General features: G+C 31.4%; 1 protein-coding gene across 1 annotated transcript in view; it reads left to right on the top strand.

Annotated features, from left to right (window-relative positions):
• Nucleotides 1–7,598: 7,598 nt before the first annotated feature.
• Nucleotides 7,599–19,724, top strand: part of LOC132942439 (putative fatty acyl-CoA reductase CG5065) — a 52,604-nt gene continuing 40,478 nt past the window's right edge. The window contains exon 1 of the mRNA XM_061010816.1: nucleotides 7,599–8,218. The gene's annotated coding sequence lies outside the window, so the exon portion shown is untranslated. The remainder of the gene's footprint in view (nucleotides 8,219–19,724) is intronic.

Raw genomic sequence — 19,724 nt, forward strand, 5'->3', positions numbered from 1 at the left:
AAAAAAGTTAATTTGTTTAAAAAACGCTAGTACTTAATTTTTTTCCAACCCAAAACTAAATTATAGGATATAGTGTTTATACATCATACAGTATTTCCATATAAGTTAGATTCGAATGATATAAATTTTTAACTTTAAACAATTTACGATACATTTTTTTTTTTTTTGACATGAAAACGAAATAGACTGAAATAGTGAAATATTATAAAATTAAAAACAAAATAAATTAACTTAACTTACTTCTTAAAATGAAAAATTAACTCGTTAGTTTCACGTTAGTTAAGAAAGAAAATTAGTAAGTTAACAGTCAGTTAATGAAAAGTCAAAAGTAACTAGTTAAGTTAAAAAGTTAAGATAAAATTAACTTTTTAACTCGTTAATGCCCAGCCTTGCTAATTGCGTCCTACGTATAAACTGTTGAATGAAAGAGATTAACAAAATAATCCGAACAATGTTAAGTTGAATTAATAAAAAAGATTTTTAATACAGTGAACAACAAACATATAACAATACAATAATTTGTGGGTGATAAATAAATTATTATTAAATAAATAAATAAATTATAATTTAATATTTCAACAAATACATTATTTTCCTTCCCATTTAATACAAACTTAGGACAGTCAATAGCAACATTAAATATTATATTGCTAAAGGTAGGTTAAAAATATGGTTTTTAATCATTTCGTAATTATGTACATCGAAAATATTATTTTAATCGTTAAATATAAAAATAAAAGAATAATTAAAAAAATAGCAAAAAATATAAGTTATATGTGGGTATGTAAGTTATATTATATAATATGTTATTATACAATTATTTATAGCTCGGTAAAAATTTGAATGATACAGTTTTTACATAATCAAAACGTGTTATTTTGTTCGTCGTATTTAATCATTTGTTTTCTTAAAAATTCTTGGTTTTCACATATTTCACGTCTTATTTTCTTTATTTGACTACTGCTGCGAATTTTTATGTAAGTATCTTTTTGGACGTTTTTAAGTACATCAATAAATTTGTAGATATTTGGATGAGCAGAATAAAATATACCGTTACATTTTGAATGGAAATCTTCACAGCTATTTTGAGGGCTAATCATAGAGATCGTCTATTGCCTTTCGTTTTAAATTATTGCTTAATTTTTGTCTGTTTAATATTTCTACAGAATCGTTTTCATGGTTATGTTCAGTAGGACGTTCAAATATTTCATTTTTGTCGTTTAATTTAGCATAGGACTTACATGTTTTTTTGAAACACTTCCAACGTTGTATACCTATCATTTTTCAATAGTTTATGAAAACAAAATTTAAAATCGTTTATAAAAATCAATGTTTTATTTTTTTCACTAATCATAACATCACTCACAATCAAACTCATATATTTAAATAGAAATAGAACACCGCACAATTGACAACGAGACGAGAAAGACATACTAACTGATTACATTTATTTCATAAGTACTCATATAGTCATATCGATTATTGATTGAGATTATCAAAGGTATCTCATATCAGATAATCGGGACGCAATTAGTATAGTCGTATCGAAAACCCGGGACGCAATTAGTATGTCACAAATCGCAATTTTTATATCGGGGACGCAATTCGTATGCAGCCGTAATTTATACTAAGTGTTCATTGACAGCGGCGTGCTCAAGTGGGTGGGGGGGGGGACTATACCCCTCCTCCCATTTGCCATAAATCCCCTTATTTGTGTCTTTGGTACTACCATCATAATTCATTTAAATATATTATGTATGGTAAAATATTATATTATAATGTTATCTATTGTCATAACTTATGCGACAAAATAATTTATTAGTAGTAAGTTATTACTTATGACACCCCCCCCCCCCCTCGGGGGCACGCCACTTTTTATCGTATTCTCTGTGGACTGTGGACGTCGGTTTTCGACAATGCACACCGATATTTCACCGGTATATACACAGTTATTTCACGCTTGCTGCAGCAGTGGTCAACGGTTATCAAAGTAAATTATGTCAGAACTAAAGAAAAAAGAAAATACAACATATTATACATAAACGTAGGTCCAGTTAACGGTTCGATATAAAACAAAAAAAAAATGGTCCAGTTGATGAAAACAATAAAAAAAAATAGCATAACTGTACTAGTATAAGTGTAGGCTTCAATTGGAGGGGTGACAAATCACTCGTATTACGATATAGGTACTTACTATAAATAAAAAACGTTCATAGGATCGATCTGCAGCAACGGCAGCCAAATGTAGGTATGACCCGTCCAGTTCATCTAGACACTCGGCAACCGTTACAATTTTTAAAAAAAAATGTGGACCAAAAACAAAATTTTTTTTGATACCTAGCTATAATATAGTTTTCGGACAACTGTTTTTTTAAAATCCTAACGGTTGCCGATTGCCGAGACGAACTGGATGGTTTATGCATGAGGTAAAACATTACTTCATATAACAATTATCTAATTTAATATGACTGATGTACCCATTATCAACATCATATATTTAAATATTTTAAATTTTTAGATAATAACGATTGCGAACGACTTTTCTAAGGTTTTTTTTCATTTGAAGGTTATTAACGATTATTACCCAAGTTCAAAGGTTTTTATTGACACTGCGCGTATAATATAATGAAACCATTCAGGGACAGATTAACTTCCTATGTATTTATATATATGTATCCCATTATAGACTGTGGAGCGATTATGTACCGATATAATAGTACCGCGGTTGTATAATGTCGCATAATTGTTAATTTCATTGAATATTATAACGCTCGTTAAACCGATATTATACATTAGGTTTAAACAAACGGGCGAGGAAAAAACCGATCGACGAGCTCGAGATTCAGTCAATAAATGTTTTGTGCAAAAACAATATTAATTTATCGTCGAATCACCTGCAGTCACCATATGTGGTACCGAACGAATCCTCTGGTTTTGAATATTGTCGTATTTTTTTCACTACTTTTTTCTGGTTACGTTAACTACTATATCGAGCGAGGAAATCTCCGTCGATTTTGAAGCCTTGGCCCTTGGCTTATTAATACTGTAGACTCGTTGGTCGTGCGCCTAGTAATTCCTCCTTAACCATGCAATGATCACCAAGTGAGTGACAAGTCTTGACGTCTCGTGTTGACTGTGCTAAAAAACGGATTCATTCGCTTACACGCATTTTGAAATAGTCGTGAATATAATAATTTTTAAATATTTGGTTTCTTTCTGGACTCCTGCGGCCGGTTATCGATCATCTGCAGACTGCAGGTGGCTAGTATACAATTTGAAACTACGCGTTATCTATAATATACTATCAACAACAATTAGTATGAACTGTAAGTACCTAGGTGTAATCCACGCATATTTTATACAATAAGTGTAACTCATTCTATTCCTAATTTTTTATATTTTATATTATTGACCGCACGATTATATTAATATATTGTTTTTTAGCAAATTATTGTAATGACTGTTATCCTACAAACGATATTGTATTTCCGCACTTATGTGCTCTACCTATTATATTATTAAATATTTAAAATCTGTCTTGCGCTCAATTTATCACATCGATTATTATAACGGAAAAAATCTCATTAATATTCTTAAGCCATACGCTAATATACGTCCAGTGGCGTACACTGAAACACCCGCCCCATCGTCATTGTTATTACTTAAAAAAATAAATAAATATCTATCAAGTTTCAACTTATGTCAACTAGTAACCAAGACTTAAATTCTTATATATCTTACCAGAATGAATTCATTTTTGCAAAAACATTGTATTTGCATACCAATTTTCCTAAAATGGTCAGTAATTTTTTGGTAAAAGTATAAACTACTTGTATGAAATATTTTGTGTCGAATTTTCAGGCCTTGGGTATACACATTTAATATTTTACTACAAATTAATTATTTTAGTTTTATCAAAATTTGAACTTTAAATGCTTATAAAAAATAATCGTGTCCACGTATCGTTAGTATATTTTAGATATCTATAATAAAACTTTGTACAACATTTTTAAGCTTTTCGATCGACCAAATAATTTTTTAATGACATTTAGAAAAAAAAACTAAATTAATCAAATACATATGTTATCAAACTATTTTTCATTTATTTCTGGTTTTCCCGATTGTTTAAAAATATACTGAGCATTTTGAATTTTGACCTACCAAAAGTTCCATCTAGATCCAATTTCCTTACAAAAATCTCCATCGAAGTTCATGATAAAAGCATTTTATCTACTATAAAAGTTGAGAAGTTGAAGGTGTACAAACATTTTCAAATATCTCAACTAAACGTTTAAAATTATTAGACTAGACAAAATAAAAAATTGTAACTAATTGAAAAACCTGCGTACCTACGCCACTATTATATACGTCACTGTGCGTTTGTGTAAATTAAAGTATAATATATGATGATTAATATGTAAAACGCATTTTAATTTAAAAAGTATAAAAATAATGCACGCTTTGGCACCTAGTTATAAATTTATAACAACTTATAACTTATAATTCATAAGAAAATGCTTGACGAACACAAAATTTAATAAAATTGTTATTTGCAAATGCATACATAATTAAATTTGGATAATTGACTTTGAATAAGATAGAATAAGTGTTATTCATTGTTATGTCATCCACCAGAACTCATAAATACATAAATATAAATTATATAGGGATACTGATTATACACCATACAATTTCTGTGTAATTTAATTGGAAAGTTATTAATCACTATACCTACAGCTAAAATATGTAAGGTTGTATAAAAGTTTTTCTCTCGTTTGAACATGTTTAGCAATTGCCATCATACATGGGAAAAAAAAACAATTTACCATGCATTATTAATTAAATGAAAATTCGATTATTTTTAAATGAAAATTTGAAAATTTACAAGTAGACCAAATTTAAGTTTTTTTGGTTTTGTTAAAAAAAAAAGCCGGGATATGATATTCTAAATCGGTTTAATTATTATTAATTTCAAATTTACTTTATTCGTGTAGGTACCTAACAATTAATTTAAACCCATTACAATGTACCTCAGTACGATTTACTGAGCTTAAGCCATCATTGATGTGAACATAAATATATCCAAAACTAAAATGATTTGTATACCTTATTTTATTACTCTTATCCCTTGATCCCATAATTTATATAATATGAAAACACTTCCGAGGGGCTGTTCTGCAGTGTGCACGATGGTTAATGGTTATAAGCAAATAACTGAAATACTGAAAACCAGAAATTATATTGATTACATTTTCAAACAGTATTGCAATGAAAAATGATAAATAAATGGTTTTGGTTGAATCATAAATAATTCCAATATTATACAATGCTGTGTTAGTGTGTTATAATACTTATGGGTATTAAAAACGTCACACGTCCATTGAATGTTTGATGAAAACCGTTTCAAAACTAGTTAATATTTTAAAAAAAATTTAAGGCACATTTGTTCTTATGATTTTTAAACTTGAATTACTTTTTTTTATCATAAGACGTAATACCGAAAAAATAAAAACGATATTTCACAGTCAAAATTCTAATCTTTTTATGGAGAAAAACTGATTTATTATCTATATTATAAGAATATAAATGTAGCCTATATCGGATCTTTCCTTCGTGAAAACATTTTTCTATTTAATTTCGCTATTATATACAACAACTAACTTCTGTGGTACAGTAAGTTGTGGGATCACTATAGACATCTAGTTAGTCACTGATGCCGGATTGACATAAACAATTACTAAAAGTTTGATAAATCAATAGTGAGTTAACAGTTCTTAAACGTGATTTAGCATCCACATGATTGGTCCATTAAATTTTAGTGAACTATTAAATAAATCGATTTTTATGCAATCCAACAAAAATATATTAGTACCTACATAAGTTTAACCTCACATTTTTCTCAAAATTTCGCTAATATTGCCTATATCAAACCCCTTAAAAAGCTCGCGTGAACGACAATCAACGATCAAAACGCTGGCAAACTGTTCGATGAGTAGGGGTGGAAGCGATGTGAGAGACATTTCGGTTTTATACTTTTACGCGATGATGATAATGATGATGATGATGATGATGATGATTATGTTTTATTTTCATCGTTTTCTGTGAACACTTTTTCTGCTCAGAATAATGACGTGTACTCTATATACAGATATATATATAAGGCCCATCTTTATCGATTGTATTTTTCTATCATCTATGTATGGTGTATACATAGTTTCCGCGAGTTCCGATCAGAACCTTCAAACGTCTTTTTGGACGAAAAGATTGTTGTCCACTCGTAACAATTTCAAATATAATTTTATCGACACCGTTGTCAGCGAGTCTACAGCGCTGCATTATAATCACGTCCGGTTTTTTCCCCTCCTTCGCGATGACCGCAGGTACTCGTGAGTTGTTAAATATCATTTTTAGAATCTCAGTGAAAACGAACAATGTTTCTAATATAGATTAAACATTATGTGTTGTTCAATTATTATTTTTGTTTTTGTACGTCTGTGAACATTTTTTCGGTTGGGAGTGTTCTAAATGTTCTCATAGTCTCGTGTTTTTATTACTTAGGTACTTATTATAATGAAAAAACTGTAACACTGAAAAATGATGAAAAATGCTCCAATTTACGGCACCCATTTCTTTATAAAACTTTTTTCCGTTTTTACTGTTTAATTATAATTTGAAAAGTACCAACTTGAACATCCGCCCCAATAATTTACTATAGAAAAAAACTAGATATACAAATAGGGTACACTATAATATCTAATAAGGTGACCTGTCATGCGTACCTTGAGTTATATGCTTTTGACACATACTTATTACTTGTGTTATTAAATTTAAATTCTGTATAGGCACATTATATTTTTTCATTAATTCATAAAAAGGTTAGTATTTCATAACTTTACCATTTCTCTTTCTCTAAATCATACATAAACACAATAAAATAATAATTAAATATAATATAATTCTGCAGCTACTCATTTCACATTTATTACCCATGTACCTATACAATAAACATTATACAATCCTCAAAAGTATGTTTAATAATGAGATGCATATTTATTATTGTTTGTAGAAATTATAAGTACATAATAATATCAAATAAAATAGGTAACATTTGCCGATGAAATGATTCATCGTATAGATTTGTACAATAATATTATTGCCGACTACAACTCAAATAATATTGTAAAACAAATATTACGCGCGCACCTATTAAGTTTCTAATAATCATTAAGGAAATCATCATTACCGTACACACAAAAAAAAAAGAAAAAAATGGCTAAGAAATGTCAGGGGGATGGTGGGGGGGTCCCCGCTAGAAACTCATTCGGGAGGCTTAGCCCCCCCGCCAAAAGTCCTGATCGTGCCACTGTACACAACGATGACCCACAGTGGTGGTGGTGGTTATGGTGGTGGCGGTGGTGGTGTTGTGATACGGCAGCTACTTATTATAGCCCCGCAGAGAAACACGCATTTCACCGCGTATAGGTATAATATTATACACTTTCTCGCGCGTCCTTCTTCTCCGGACGTCGCCGCCGCCGCCACCGCTGCCGTCGTCGTCGTCGTCGTCGTCGTCGTCGTCACCGCCGCCGCCGCCGCCGCCGTTGCTGTCGCCGTCAGTGTCCGATTTACTTCCGGCCGACCCGACGGGCCACCGCGCAACACTCACACTCACACACTCACACTCACACCTACACACTCACACACGCGCGCGCGCGCACGCTCACGAACACACACACACACACGCGGACACGCACAGAATCGCGCGAAGAAACCCCGTGCGACGACGACGACGTACCACTACAGCGCACGCGAGCACGAGTGTCGGCAGTTCGCGAACGCAGTAGGTACCTATTTACGACCGCGTGAAAACATCGCGATTTTGGCTCAAATCCGCGCGAACACAATTTTTTATCCTTATCGTTATATTTTGTTGTTGTTGTTGTTATAATTTATTATTTTCGAATTAGTTTTTCGCCCGATAATTACCCCGCGAGTCCCCCGCACGCACCCCGTCGCTGTGGAAAAATCCGCAATTTCAAATTCCGCTACCTACCACCGAGTGTGTCGCCGGTGCTTTTTCGTTTTTTAGGTTTTAGTTTTCGCTAGTTTTCTACACTGTCCATACCTGTATAATATTATAGTATTATAATATAACGTTCGCCGACGATCGAGTTTCGTATTTTCGCCGAAGACCAATCACCGCCTCAGCGCACCCCAGGTACGTACACGCGTAGTCACATCTCAAAAACGTTTCGCGATTATGTATACATAATATAAAGCTATTAATATTATATTATTATTATTAAAACTTTAGACTATAATATTATAAAATATAGTACTACACTATTATTACTTCATTTTTTTCTTACCCACAGCGTTTAATCATTAATATAATTATAAATCGTTTTTTCATTTTTCGCGATCTCGGTTTTCCTCGAATCATTATCAACATTTTTCAGCTTGAGGAAAACCGTATACCCGCTTAAGCACACACGGCTGGTAGAATAGAGGTCTGGCGATTATATTTTGGGGTGGTTTAATACGAGTATATTATAACAAAATATCATAAAACAGTCCATAGGCAGAGATTTGGAAGGGAAGGGTTATTGGGGCTTAACCCCCTCAAATAATTCATGTCCCCCCCCCCAAAAAAAAATAAATAAAAAATAGTCCAAGTTTGATGAATATTATTATGTCATACCATATAATATATTAGTATTGAAATGATTTTTTTTTAATGATTTAAATTTTGTAGTTAATATAGTTTGTATCCCAAATTTAAAGCATTTTAGGTAGGCACTCGATAACGATTAAAAAGCTCAACACATCATTACTATTATAGTATTATTATTTTTTGATTATTACCAACTGTCACTTACAGTATAATTTGTTTGATTATATTATGTATCTCATTGGTATTTGTACGATCGGTAATATAACGCATGTCAAAGGACCAAAAATATTTAAAACGATTTTTGAAGGGGGGTGTCATTATTTGCAATCGTTTAGTATATTATTAAAATGTTAGCGTTATTTCCCCTTGTGATGCATTTAAATCTCCGCCTATGGACTTAAGGTAAACGCCGTGGATTTGGAACGGGAGCTGCGTGGATGGTGACCGGTTAAACCGCGGCGGTTGTTTGCGATTTCTAATCTGTGAATTACCTAGATATTTTGCGGTATTCGCAGTGTATCTGACAATAACAACGGACTCGATTGTCATCACCAACAAAAGCGCGATAATAGTAGCGGACCGACAGAGCAGCGGTGGAAAGGTTACGATTTTCGATCACTCGCGGTGCAGGCGGTGTACACGCTTAGTGCAGACTGCAGATAGGTATCGTCTTTGTTTTCGATTTAGTTTTGTTTGCGTCAATTCGAGTGTTTGCAAATTTAAAACCCAAACACCTCCTGTATATTATGTAGGTTGTCGTTCGGCGCTAAGGGTGTTTGTTTTTTTTTTTTGTTTCATCTCGTCATCATATAATAATATTATAATATAATACATATTGCTATGTACATTTCGTATTGTCGGCGTACGATATTATAACACGGCGTACACATAGGAGACATATTATACCTTTCATCGACAATATACCGAAAACATTTATTTAATCGAACCGAAATCATTAAACCGTGTGTATGAGAATAATAACAATATTATTGAGAAGTATAAGCGACTCGCACGCGAATATCGGTCGAATAGACTACATATAGGTAGAATATAATGTATAGATCGGTTATTGAGTAAGACCCGTCCCTCTGTATTGCTGGTAAACCAATGTCGATAGCTGTAAGCGTATAATATAACGTTAAAGACTTTCTGGAAAACGATCAAAGTGGGTATACACGTTTCAGAACTATAAATTAATTATTATTACAACTTATATAGGTGAAGATCGCTGAAATAATTTTGCCGTAAAATTCGATTTACCTATTGATTACTATTAATAATACAATATAAACGTCACCTTATCATATCGTATATAATATGTTGCAAAGGGGTTTATATTTTTACATAATGTATACTCTTGTATAGTCACTTCACCAATGAATATATAAATAATATTTGCTATAAAATGCTTTTTTTAAAAGGACACATAATTTGTATTTTTTAAATCGTGTATTCGTAAGCGTATAAAGTAATCTACATAATCAACATACTAAATACTTACAATAATGGTTATTTCATTTCACATAACGATAAGACGCTTCTGTTTTTTATTCCAATGCTATATTATAGTAAGACATATGTTAAACACAACATGTATTATCATAGTAATAATTCAACTAGGATCTTTTGGCTATGTGTCACATTCAGATATATAAAAACTCGTTTTGCGTGTAGAGAGGCTGATTAAACAAGATCGAATGAAAGTTTGCTTTTGTTCTATACCCCGGATTTGAACAACTTATGCTGCGTAATTGATTTATATTATTTTGTCGCAATAGGTTTCTTTTAATTAAACAAATTCATTAAAAAAATAAAATGTTTTAAAATACAACAATTAATAAAAACACGTAGGTAAAGACGATTTCTATAATCAATTATTTACTACCCATCTTCGACGTTCACCGTCACCACAGGTTTCCTTCAATTTTTTAATCGTTTTTTCATAGATTTTTCTTTAGACCCAGCCACCCAGGTATGATACCAGAACTATTTATGCACTCTTTCGTCTGGCGCCAGTGTTAGTCTTCAGAAATGGACAACTAAAACGTCTACATGCGTGCAGGTATATTCTATTGATAGTGACAGGTCTGTGTTTTTAAACTCGTACACTTATAAACCCGATATTGTTATATAAAATGGCATTAAACACTATTTTATTTTAAACAAGTTTTGAACAAAAAATATTTGTTTATAAAACGGTTTTCAGGGACTGCTCAATTTCAAGTCTATTACCTGGACTTTTAATTTGAAAAATAATTATTATCATTGAGTTATGCCACCGCCACTCGTAATCTCGATGTTTACGTCGTATACAGTTACGTTTGAAAAATAAAAAACCTAAAAAATAAAAACGTTGTTACCTGCACGTCACAAAATTATTCTTAAGTAGAATCTAAAAAAATCTTAGTGTTAAATGCCTCAAAAAACCTAAAAAGCTCTAAAAATTTAAAAAGTTGAAAAATATCAAAAAATACAAACTAAAAACACGAAATACGTAGGTACCTATATAATAATATGTTATAAAACGAACATCGCGTAGGACTTTGGCTTTGGGCTTAAGTGCATCGAAATAGCAGCCCTAATAATAATAATAATAATAATAATAAGAAGAAGAATAGTTAATATAATAATACATAGGTATTGACATTTTGCGACGTGCTGTTTTCGCAAAAATCGATTTCACTTGTAGTACGCCGATGATGATGATGATGATGATGATGATGATTAAATGGTTAGGTTAGATTCAATTCGACGATTTCAGACCCGCGGTTTGACACGACCACGACTCGTCTAACTGTTATACATAGGTATTATATTATTATGTAAGTGCACAGTTTTATTTTCCTCGCTATACGAATCGACTGTGAGCGCTATTGGGCGGCGGCATCAGAAGTATTCGGAAATAGGTATACTAATATAATGTATCTATATACCGTATAGATATAATATTATTATTTATACGGTCGCCGGAGTGTGTAATTGACCAGGTCGGTCAATTACTGTATGAACTGGCGCGTATACTATGAGAAATCCGAACGGACGAATCTGCAGTGTCTATATATATATATATATTATTGTATCGGTATAGGTATTACATAGAAAAATCGAATCAAATGAAAAAAAAAAAAACGTTATTGGTACAGAGCAAAATATCGTATTTTCGAACGCCGCCGCGTCAGTGCCCGGTGGGGACGCGCGGTGTAGAAAATTGGTTTTTGTTTTTATATAGATGTATACGCGAGTATATAGGTATATAAGGTATATAGGTAATGGGTATATATTATAATATACGCGCAGGCAGTCGAAGCGATTATTTTATTATATTAATTATATATAGTGTCATTGCCAAGTAATTGCCGTAACGAAATATATTATATTGTTATGAATTATTTTTTTTAACGCGCCCGCGTTATGGTTAGCACTTGTAGTCTGTAGTGCAACGCATATAATACTGTTATGGCATATATTTATCGAACAAACATCAGCTATATTCTACTGCAGCGCGTTTTACCCCACGCACCCCCCCCCCCCCCCTCCCTCGTCAATTACATTTGTTGGATTAGATTCAATTCGTACGATCCTTAACAACCGCCCCCATAATGGCCATTTTCAATGAAACCACGACGTATATAATAATATCATATAGGTAGGTATAAATAATATAGCCTATACATGTAAGTAGGTACTTATTATTATATTTTCTAAGGACTATTTCCGAACGTAATCGAATAAACGACCGGCGGAAATACTGCTTCGACGTCCCAACCAATACAACACGACTGTGTATAATATAATATTTATATTTTTATATTATTGTGATTATATACTATAATATTGCAGTACAAGGTGATTTAAGTGTATACACTCATTAGTTCTAAAAGTCTTGACTTTTTTGAAAACTTTTTTTGTTTACATTATTTGATTATGTCATTGCAATGTTGGTCAATTGATATACTAGGCACTCGTTGCTCATCAATAATTTGAACACTTATAATAAGTTACAACTACTCGTTCAAAATATGATTTTTACGTAACAAAGTATGCACTCCGTAAAATATTTTGCTTGAGAATATCAAATGAAATATGTATGAGTACCTACCTACGTATTGCTCACATACGGTAAAAAACTTGAAAATTTACATAAATGCGAAATTGTAAAGATATAATTTTTTTTTAAAAGTTATTTTTCTATGACATTATATAATCAATAAACATCTTGAAAAACGATAAAAACTTTTTGAAAAAATTTATTAATTTAGACTAGAAAAAATATCACCTTATATTATAGCTAAACGATTTGTTTTGGACTTCAGTATTGTTTTCATATAGCGGGCGTTTTAAAACTATTCAACGATCATAACGATAACAATATTATAATAATTATAAATACATTGCTTAGCCGTCCATAAAATTCAAGATTTTGAAATTTAGCCAAAATAATAATACACACAGTTGACAGTACAAAAAACACCTTATTCGCGGTGCTCACGGGTTTCAGATACCTCTGCAGCAGGAGCCGCATGTAGTTGGAGAGAGTTTTTAAATTCTATATAATATCGTCATATTATATAGAATTTAAAAACTCGGACGTCATATCATATTATTATCTTGTTTATTAATTTAAAAAATAGTCTATAGATTTCGAATTTTTTTTTCCGATATTTTTCAGTATTATAATAACTTCTACTACAAATCTGAACGTTACTTTAATGTTGTACGACATATATTTTATAAATATGATTCTGCAGTGATACATCAAATAGTTCACTGTATATTACGATGGTAACTAAATATCCCTGAATTACGTGGTATATTAAAATATTCTACATAATATATAATATTATTTACGAAAGGTGGTATAGACGTATAGTGTGTATAATATTATATACTCAAAGCGATCGATTCGAAACGGACGACTTTCGCGGAAGCGATTACCTACGTGATATTTTATCCATCCACCGACAAGGGGCATCACGAATTAATATTAATAATAATAATAATAATATTATATAATATACGGAGTGATTTTTCTTACGGTAAACACTGCTCGTTATCTCGAAAAATAATTAACGTTTTTTAACAATATTTTTCTTTAAATTATATTATGATTAATTTAAGTCACGGCGAAACAGTACTTTTGAAAATGATCATAATATTTTTATACTTTTAGTTTGTACTCTTGTGATTGACAATACACATTTTCTTAGTTTTTATATTCTAAAGTAGAATATTTTTCCGAGAATTTTGGTGTATAAAAATCGAATGTCGAACAAATGTCTAATCTAAACTCGAAGCACTTATAAGAAATTAACTTGTTCGACATTCGATTTTTATACATCGAAATTCTCGGAATCGGAAAAAATACGAGGCTAACATTTTCGGGATTCTCGCCTGTACCACACGCGGACACGCCCACCCAAATCCACAGAATGGTATAACCGCATATGGGGTCGAATCTCTCCAAATGTTATCAAAATTTGTAAAAAAAAAAAAAACCTCCGTTAAAAGAAATTAACCAATTACATATTATTATAATAATATTAACTCGTTGAATAATAATACGGAAAATTAGAAATTCGATTAATTTATTCGTCAAAGCGTTCTCGGAAAAACATTCAGGGTACCTGAAGGAAATCAAAAGCGTATGCGCCCGCCATTCACGAGAGTAAATATATTATATATATTCAAAAAGTGACGATGATGAAAAAACAGTGAAAAATATTTAATGACGTCTTTACAACTTGATATTATACAAAAAAAAAATAAATACTTTCGATATCGTTAATGACTTTCGAGATGACGAGTGGGGGAGATGCGTATTTCATATTATTATATCATTGTAAAAAAGAAACATCACCCTATACAAGAGCGGAACTGGTTGACCCGTATTATGTAATAATATTATAGTCTCCTGCAGACTCCGACTTATAATAGTCGTCTCTCGTCGACACCCGGCGGCACGTGTTACGACGTTTCGGGTGCACTCGTCGTCATTATTACGCATATAATAATATCATCGCATGTTATGTTGTTACATTATTACATTATTGTACACACGTAGGCACCTACGTCGTCGTATATTCGTCTATCATGTACATATATATATTATATATTATGTGTGTGGACGCGTAACACTCGCGTGTAATTATTATATTACATTATAATGTGTCGTTCCGGTCGTAAACGAGATTCTGGTTTATACCTGTACGTGGGTCGTAACAATATTAATGTGTACATGTGTATAATATGTTTATGTATTATATTATTATTATATTTTATACCGCGGATGTGACGTCTAGAAAGTTTCGATTCCACGAATTCGTGTGTAACGGCGGCACGGCGATAGTCCGTAATAATAATAATAATAATATAATATAAAATTAATATAAAAGTAGGAAGTGATTGGTACAGGATTTCTCGATCACACGCGGCGGTTCAGTATCAATCTTCTTTCGACGACGATCTACGACGTTCTATATATTTTTTTTAAATGAGACGCCCGCAAGACAGCTACACAATTCTCTCTAGTTGTCGACGAGTGCACATTGACAATATTATCAGTGTAACATTATTATATAGGCGGCGATAAGCATAAGCTATACCTAAACGATTTTGTGTGCCTGTGGTTTCGTAAGACGCTTTTTATGCCAATAATCGCAGTGAATAGTATTGGGGTGGAAGTGCAGCAACACGGTGTTTCAATATTATATTTATTTTTTACATTATAATAAGCCGCTCACTGCGTACCTATACCTATACAGTTTACGGTCCTAAAATAGATATAGAAAGGTAATATTATTCTCGGTTTACAGTTTTCAAAGAAAATATATACAAGGGAAAATTTATGATGGTCAGGAAATATTTATTAACCAGGTGCGGTATGGTTTTAAACAAAACTTGACCCGTTTTTAAGTAAGCCGCCTTATTAGGTAAGCCTTAGTAAGCCTAATTCGAACTCGTTCACATTATCATTTAATACGCATGCGTGGTGCAATACATAGCCAGTATTATCGCAGTTTTAAAAGTTAAATATTTATACTTACCCGTGTGTGTCACTTACCCATCCCAGAGGTCCTAATTTTGTTTTAGAATAAATTACTGTATATTTACTATGATATTATGTGTAAGATATACTTATATGAAATATGTAATGGCATAGTCGGTGTACATTTAAAAAAATTTATATGGGTATACGATGTATCCGGGTATCCCGCATGTACCCTTCAGAAACACCGCCGGGGATAACGTATAGTATTAATACGATAACGTAATATAGCACGACGATAATAAATAACACATTATAACGGTGTAGGTACTTTATAAAGGGAGTCCACGATGAAAATTCCAATTTGAATTTAAATTGTTTTTATTTCGAATTAGGTAGGAGGAGTTACTTAGGTATATGACACGTGGGTATTACATATTATTATAATAACCGAAAGTGGCAAGTTAATGAAAAATTGTTGAATTAACTTGAGTTAGCATAGTTAAGACTATACGTTAAGAACATAACGCTTTAAGTTTAAAGTTGACGAACAATATACCTACCTACTTCGCTCTTTAAGTGTAAAGTTAATATGGAGGAAAATTAAACTTAACTCAACTTATGCTTTAGGAAATTAAATATTTGTATCGACTAAATTATTAAAACAAGGCATATATTATGTATTTATTTACTTGTATTTAAAATCACTGTTTAGATACAAAGTGATTAAACAAAATAATTGTAATTAATAATTATTTTTAACAAAATGTATGTATTAAGAGGATGTCAGCGCACTATTTGTTTTCTCTCTGTGGCCCACGCGCAACATAGACAAAACGCATTTACGCAGAATCATTTTTTCTATGTTTTAAAGTAATCTTAGAGTAAAATCATTCATCACAAAAAAGATAGCGAATAATATTTTTTTTATATCGATTTGTCTAAATATTGTCCCAAAACAATTTAAACATCATTCAAATGTACACAACTTTTTTGTTTATCTTGAAAAATGAAAGTCAAATACAAAGTCAAATAACAATAAAATATAAAATCGATATGTCATTCCCTCAAAAATATTATTTTCTATCTTTTTTGTGATGAGTGATTTTATTCTAAGATTACTTAAAAACACAGAAAAAATGATTCTGCGTCAATGCGTTTTGTCTATGCTGCGCGTGGGCCAGAGAGAGAAAACAAATTGTGCGCTGACGATTTTAACTTGACGTATTATTGTTATAATCAATTGGAAAAAGCTAAGTAGTTGTTACCATGGATTAGCTATTATAGCTACCTAGTTAAGTTATTAAGTTGAACAAAATTAACTTTTTAACTATAGTCAACGCGCGCATTTGCAGACGGTAGTATTTATATAACTTGGTACCTATATAATTTACACGTCACGGCGAACGGTAGAAAATAATATCCGTCCCTTCACACGCACCAGTAACAACAGTAGTTTTATGTACATGTATCATAATAATAATAATAATAATAATAATAATAATAATATTACATAATTGTATAAGTAGGTGGAGGTATAACGAATAAAACCGCGACCGGACATAAACGAAATGATTTCGTTCATCGCGCAACGAAACACGCGGGTAAACAACATATTTATTATTTCGTTCTGAGCACATCACGTGCGTGTTGTAGGTACTACGCGATCACCACCCAACCGAAAGGTGTAGCGGGGATGGGGGGGGGGGGAAATCCAAACTGTCTAGACGAACCGCTGTGTACGAAATAAACCTAATCTAATCTTTTCGGCGGTGTATATTCGCATGATATATTATTATATTATTATATACATTATAATATATACAGGGTGATTCACCAAGTATATGCCATCACCACCGTTTTTTTTTTAAAAAATTGAATGATGGATTTATTCGAATTCCGATTTTTGGAATTTTGAAATATTATACTATTAAAGACCATATATTTTTAAATTCTCGAGAATGTTCGTCGACCTACTTACTACTATAAAGTTGACAGTGGACATACAAACTTCTGTTTTTCAAATGAGAACCTCCCCTTTCTACTGCACGTGCTTACATTATTTGGCAGATAATTTTTCAGAAAATTTTGACGTATCGAAATCAAAATTCGGACGAGTGGTTTTTGAGTTATGTGTTTAACATTGTGTACTAAGGTCTGGTGTTACATATATTTATATTATTCTTAAACCATTTTTAAGAGGACGTTGCACAGACATTTGTTTTATCCGTCCTACAAGTGCGTAACTTACAACATTTTACGTTCAGCAGAATACGTTTAACTCTGTTAGTTTAAAAATTAGAGTGAATTAACCTCTTGTAAAATAAATTGAATGATTAAATTATTATCTAGGACATCTCATAGGCTTTCTATTATATTTAAATTTTAACGCAAGTTATGAATATTTTAAAATTGTAAATTACTTGTGCATCTTAAATACTCACAAGTCGCTTTAAAATTAAAATATGACAAAAAGCCTATGAGATGACTTGCATAATAATCTTATACCTTTAAATTTTATGAGAGGTTAATTTACTTTAATTTTTAAACCAACGGAGCTAAACGTGATCTTTTGAGCGTAAAATTTGCCATGTTACGCACTTGTAAGACGGAGACAATAAAGGTTGTCTCTGTTAAACGTCCTCTTAAGGAGTAAGTATCATCCTTGGTATAAATATTTTAATAGCTTTAAAACTATTCGTTCGAATTTTGAATTAAGTACATCAACATTTTTAAAAAAATTATCTTTATTTTTGAATAAATAAATTATTTAATGAAAAATAAGGGGTGACCATGCTTGGTGAATCATCCTGTATACTATGCAAATATATTATGGCCAATAATATACCAATACACGACAACCAGATTGTACTCCAGATCGGAGAAGGGTTGACATGACCATTTTTCGGGACGATTGCGTTTCGACGAGCCTGTACAATTGCTACCTATATAATACTATGTGTACATATAGGTGGGTACGTCATAATATAATATATTATACCATAAGCGTGCAGACTCTATTTATTTTTGTTTTTTTATAAGTGAGCGCAAAATATCGATTCATATTGGTTATTATCGACATTTTACGAAAATGATAATGTGTAATAATATATATTTCTATACCAATAGATAAACATTTAAAAAAATTATTAAAAATTAATATTGATATTCGAGACAGATAGATGATGGACAAATAACAGGGTTACTTTACGCAGAATATGCCGTAATATATAGTTTGTTACGTAGGTATTCGTATTATTATTCAATGAGAAAACAAAATAAAGCAAATTTGTGTCTGTAGATTATTATAATAATAAACACAGGGCACAGAATAACTAAAAGGTCGTGATAACAGCAAACAATGTCGCCCACACTGCAAAAGTCTGGGGAAAACGAGAAAAAAAAAAAAAACAGCCGTGGATGTAATTCTACTGTATAATAGGTGTCGGAGTGTACTACGTAATTTAGTAGCTAATAACAAGTCACTGTAATATGGATAATGATAAATCATTGCATACACGAACAACGATTCTGAGCGGAGATGATCTGTCAGCATATATATTTCTAATGATATTTATTGCACATATATTTATAAAAATAAATAAAATAATTAATTTTTTTTTTTTAATAACTGTTATCAAATATTTTTCAATCAGAAAACAATAATAATACGTGAAATTGAATTAATTTTCACTAAATACAAAGCGCATACCTATCTAATAGGTAGTACCTATAATAATTACTAGGTAAGTATAGGTATTAGGTAAAAATAATTTCATATAATATTACTGTAGGTAGTTACTATTAAGTATTAACTTATAAGTCGGTATCAGCATTCAGCGTAGGTATCTTAAAACTGTGTAAATGGCTTGAAATCAAACTAAATATTTTTTAAATGTGTATGGGTACTTATAGTAAATAATAATATACGTAGTAACGAAAAACTTCAGGTCCTTGTGATAAATACATTTTTGGATTGCGATAACATAACTATACTTAAAAGTTATTTTCCGTTTAAGTATCCAATTTTTTCGATGTTTAAAGTTGAAATGTCTTTGAAAATGT

Source organism: Metopolophium dirhodum, chromosome 1 (genome assembly GCF_019925205.1).
Source record: "Metopolophium dirhodum isolate CAU chromosome 1, ASM1992520v1, whole genome shotgun sequence".
NCBI classification, from domain to species: domain Eukaryota; kingdom Metazoa; phylum Arthropoda; class Insecta; order Hemiptera; family Aphididae; genus Metopolophium; species Metopolophium dirhodum.